At 45.4% G+C, this 5,000-nt stretch overlaps 1 protein-coding gene and 1 long non-coding RNA gene across 3 annotated transcripts in view; one reads left to right on the top strand and one right to left on the bottom strand.

Moving 5' to 3' along the window:
• The window catches only part of LOC138980475 (neuronal acetylcholine receptor subunit alpha-6-like), a 113,921-nt gene that overhangs the window by 54,484 nt on the left and 54,437 nt on the right, over positions 1 to 5,000 (bottom strand). The window lies entirely within an intron of this gene.
• Positions 3,932 to 4,783, top strand: LOC138980915 (uncharacterized). The gene is made up of 2 exons (XR_011460494.1): positions 3,932 to 4,307; positions 4,468 to 4,783. It is a non-coding gene; the product is annotated as an uncharacterized lncRNA (long non-coding RNA).

Here is a 5,000-nt window from a genome sequence, read left to right as displayed (position 1 = left end):
CTGTCTGTCTGTCTGTCTCAGTCTGTCAGTCTGTCTGCCTGTGTCAGTCAGTCTGTCTGCCTGTCTGTCTGTTTGTCTGTCTGCCTGTCTGTCTGCCTGTCTATATGTCTGCCTGTCTATATGTCTGCCTGTCTGTCTGCCTGTCTATATGTCTGCCTGTCTATATGTCTGCCTGTCTATATGTCTGCCTGTCTATATGTCTGCCTGTTTGTCTTGTCTGTCTATCTCTGCCTGTCTGTCATGTCTGCCTGTCTCTCAAACTCACCCATCTCTCTCTTTCTTTCTTACCCTCCTTCTCCCCCCTGTAAGTGTCTGTATGTCTGTCTGTATGTCTGTCTGTATGTCTGTCTGTATGTCTCTCTGTATATCTCTTTATGTATATATATCTCTTTCCTGAACATATGTGGCACTCAAGCCTCAAACACAGCGACGTCTTCTATAACTCAGAGGAAAGTCTGAGAGAGAAATGTATACTCTGCATTTTAGGCAGACATTGACAATATATGCCACACAACGATACCTCACCGTCTGATACTATTCAGAGGAAAGCAGGGGAGAAGCTGAGAGAGAAATGTATACTCTGCATTTTAGGCAGACAATGGAAGTATATGCCACATAAATATACTACACCGTCTGATACAATTCAGAAGAAAGACGGTGGTGGGGTGGGGGGGGGGGGGGGGGGGGGGGGGGGGGGTGGGGGGGGGGGAGGGGGGAGGCTGAGAGAGAAATGTATACTCTGCATTTTAGGCAGACATTGACAATATATGCCACCGAAAGATAGTACGCCGTCTGATACTATTCACAGGAAAGCAGAGGGGAGGCTGAGAGAGAAACACATTGTACGTTCAAGACAGACAAGGGGGTGCATTCACATGATTCTTGGCAGTCCATCACTCAGGCTCCATTACATCCCCGCCACCATGTCACGCAATCAAGGGCTTTTCGGAAATAACTCTGTCGGGTTGTATGGCTTGAGAAAGAGTGAATACGTTTCTACAGAAACACTGAGGAATGCCTATAATGTCACGTGTAGCGTGCCTCAGTGTTTCCTCTAACAAACAAGAAATTCCTTCGAGGTAGGAAAAACACCCACGTTGGTCAAAGGGAAATAACCATTCTCACTGCACCCATTCTCACTGCCACCAACTGAGAAGGTTATTTCCCTTTGACCATGAATATGTTTCTCTATAAGTCCTTGTAAAATCTTAATCCACCAATAACTCCCTAACCGTGTGTTTGACTGGTCCCAATTTTTGTAAGGACCGTCTCAGGAATGTATAGAACCTGTTCACCAAGTTTGGTGACGATCGGTCCGTTCATTCTTGAGATCTATATGCGAACACAAACACACAAACACACAAACAAACACATCGACCGAATCCTATACACACCCCTATACCGGGGGTGTAATAACTTCACACGTGCCGCTCCTGTCCACGTCACAGTGTTTCCGACACACCCCTCGCTAGTGATTGCCCAGCCAATGTTTGTCCGAGTAAACAGCAAGGGTATTCACTCTTTCAGCACAGCCCGGGCCATTCAAACCCAACAGAGTTATTCTCGGAATTCATCTATTCCGACACAAGAGGTCTGCTCGGTCCTAAACAATGCTCAAACGTAGTGGCTCACTTAGCTTTTTGACGAGTAGCAGCTTGCAAGCATGAATAGATATGCTGACGGACAAACATTGACACACAAAAAGCATACCCGGCAAAGATAGAGCGAGAGACTGAGAGAGAGAGAGAGGGAGCAAGAGAGAATAACCAATAAACCACAGAAGTACCAATACAAAGTGTCTTGCAAAGAGCCATGGCCGGCATAACGAAGCGTACGGGCCAACGAAAACCACACAGCTGGACGGCCAAGCAAAGCAAAAATCACCAACACATGCAGTCTTGAGTCGAGCGTTTGAAAATGCCTGAGCCTGAAGGCGGGTGTAACTTACACCTCTTGGTATCAGTCTGCCCTAGAGATGAGTTCGATAGTTAGCCAGATGACCAGAATAGCGCGCTGCATTTTCCTGCATAGAACTAAGGCGCGTCTGCCGCGACGGTGCCTGAGCTAAACACTGGTGGGCACTGCTTGGTGGGCACTGTAAACATTCCCCGTCCCTTCACCTCTCTCGCCACCATCCGCCCTACCCTTGGTCTCATGCCTGACAGGCCAAAAGGAATTACCCGTACCGCTTGCAGGCTAACAAGGTAATCCTTTCGCTCCCCCCTCCCTCCCCCCCCCCCCCCCCCCCCCCCCCCGTTGACAAGAAAAGTCGGGATATGATAGCATGATTGCTAGCACACCCGCTGAGAAATAACACAAAGGTGTCAGCCACACACAGACACGGCCAAAGACAGTAGCGGAAATTCTAGCCCCACTCCACAATGATGCACAGGAAACCCTGGTACCGGCCCACAATTTCCTAAATCCGGTAAGATCTACAATAACACTTGGATAAGAAGTGATGAGTGTGGATCTGAGAGAGAGGAGGGAGAGAGAAGGGGAGGAGAGAGAGAGGAGGGGGTGCAAGAGAGAGAGAGAGAGAGAGAGAGAGAGAGAGAGAGAGAGAGAGAGAGAGAGAGAGAGAGAGAGAGTGTGAGAGAGAGTGTGAGAGAGAGACAGAGTGAGAGAGAGACAGAGTGAGAGAGAGAGAGAGAGAGAGAGAGAGAGAGAGAGAGAGAGAGTGTGAGAGAGAGAGAGAGATACAGAACGAACGAACGAACGAACGAACCAACTTTATTTTTCGAGGGTAATGGAGTAGATACAGCAAAGATCTTTTTTCATCCAGCCCTCGCCCAAGAGGGAATTAACTAAGCAGTGCATAATATTAAAGCAGAAGAAGAAGCAAAGCAAAAACATAAAAACATGGTTATTAAATCAGACAAAGAGAGAAAAAAAAATGTTCATAGCATACATGCCAACTTGGTCATTGGTAATGGTATACATTAAAACACACACTTTGACACACACGGTCACATGCACACAGACACACACAGACACACAGAGATAGAGAGAGACAGACAGACAGGCAGACAGTCATTTCTATACCGCACAAACAGTCTATCTATACCAGACAGATACAGCAGTTTCAAAAGGATAACTCGAGCAACACAGTACGTACGTCACTCAGGTCGACGTCCTTGACCTTCTTCAACCACCCGATTTCTAGTGTAAATGTCAAATTATTGCAAGAGTACTTACTAGTATGTAAGTACTGAGTGGAGTGTAAACGCTACTACAGACTGCAGTCAATGGTATTGGCCAACTGTTCGCATTGCGTCGCAGTGTAGGTAGATACTGCTGTTTATGAAAATCAGATGGAAAAAAAGTACAGAAGGAAATCAACAACGAAGCACAATATACCACCCCCTGGCCGCGCTGACGAGGGAGGAAGGAGCGACGATAAATAGGGGGGGGGGGGGGGTTGTGACTGAAGAAATAAGCAATGGAGAAAGAAAATAAGGTGTAAGAGCAAAGAGGAAAGAGGAACAGGGGAAACAATGGAGGGAGGATCAGAATCGGATGGCGTAGACGAGGAATTCATGAAGAAAAGTTAGAAGGGGGAGGAACAGCATTAGAATTGGATTATGGGGGAGGTAGGAGCTAGAGAAAAGAGAATAGAGGAAGCGATGAAGGTAAGGCCAAAAAGAAAGATATGTCTGTTTCCGGTAACCCGACCGACCCTATTTTTAAGCGCCGACCCCAACGGTTTTTTTCGCTTTTCGCAACAAACAAAACAAGAGGCGAAGCCTTCAAGGCTCACGTAAGAAATAGACAAACAGTAACACAAACTCAATCACTCCGTCACACATACACACCCACACACACAGTAAGCTTAGGTGACACTGTGCAAGAAAGAGAGACACTAGATCTAGATCTGTCTGTCTGCATGTAGCCTTCTTACAGGGACACGACTGCCAAATAGTCTCGGCTGTAATGAATGGCGGTTATGGTGTTTATAGTTGAAGGGATATAACTAGTGCTTTTTGTAATACAAAGAGGTTGTCAGGAGTGGTTTAACTTTGAGAGTGGAAACTTTTAACAGTTCAGTAAAATTCCATGGTTAGCTACGGACGGTCAAACTGGGTTCGCGGCACGTGAATTTACAACTGTGCGAGTTGTTCGCGTTATAATCGCAACCGCCTGATTTTGTGAGTTGTGATTGTAAACTGCCTGACAATTGAAAGTCATTCGACCTGGGCTCTCGGATGAGAAAACCTGCTCTTGGTTTTGATGTCAACTTTGGAACCGGGAAACATTGCCGGGATGACTTGGACTTTTGTATGGGTGCCGCCATATTGGAAGATGAGGTACTTTGCTAGTTTTGTGTGAACTTGAACATTTCTTTTGTATGCGCGGACATGACTTGTGTACTTGAATAATTTCGGAATTGTATAATTTTCTTGTGCTCGGTTGGTGTGTTTTTGAATATTGTTAGTTGTTACAGTAGGGTGTTATATTTTGTAACAGGCCGCCCCAGTCTGACTTGTGCGGGGTGGTGCCAGAGTGGCGAGGGTGCGATGGAGGCCGTAAGGTTGAAGGCTAGCTACATCGTCACCTCTACATAACGTAAAAGTTATGTTTTGTTTATTTGCTTTCTTGTCCTTGTAAATATGTTATGACGTTGACAATGAATGAGTGAGTTTCACAAGGTCGTGGACAATGAATGAATGAGTTTCAAAAGGTCATGAATTGATTATTGTAAGCAAGAAAGTATTTGAGAATTTGAGGAATGAGTTGATAATTGCTATGTCAGAAACAAACCAATTTGTATGTTCTAATTAAACCATTGGCTATTGTTTGGAAAGAATGAGTTGGTGAAAGACTACAAATTCTTCTAATCTTCTCTCTGCTTTCCTAAACTTCTGAGCGGGAGTCAGATGATTGACTGTGTGTGTGTGTGCACATATAAAGAATCTGGAAGGAGATTAATAAGGATAACTACGGATCTTCTTTATTTCGAATCTCTTACATTGGCGAGCTTGCGGTTGTATTAATTGGAA

The sequence above is a fragment of the Littorina saxatilis genome, linkage group LG11, assembly GCF_037325665.1.
Source record: "Littorina saxatilis isolate snail1 linkage group LG11, US_GU_Lsax_2.0, whole genome shotgun sequence".
NCBI lineage: Eukaryota > Metazoa > Mollusca > Gastropoda > Littorinimorpha > Littorinidae > Littorina > Littorina saxatilis.
Note: the sequence above shows the minus strand (reverse complement) of the source record. Positions and strands in the feature narration are given on the sequence as shown.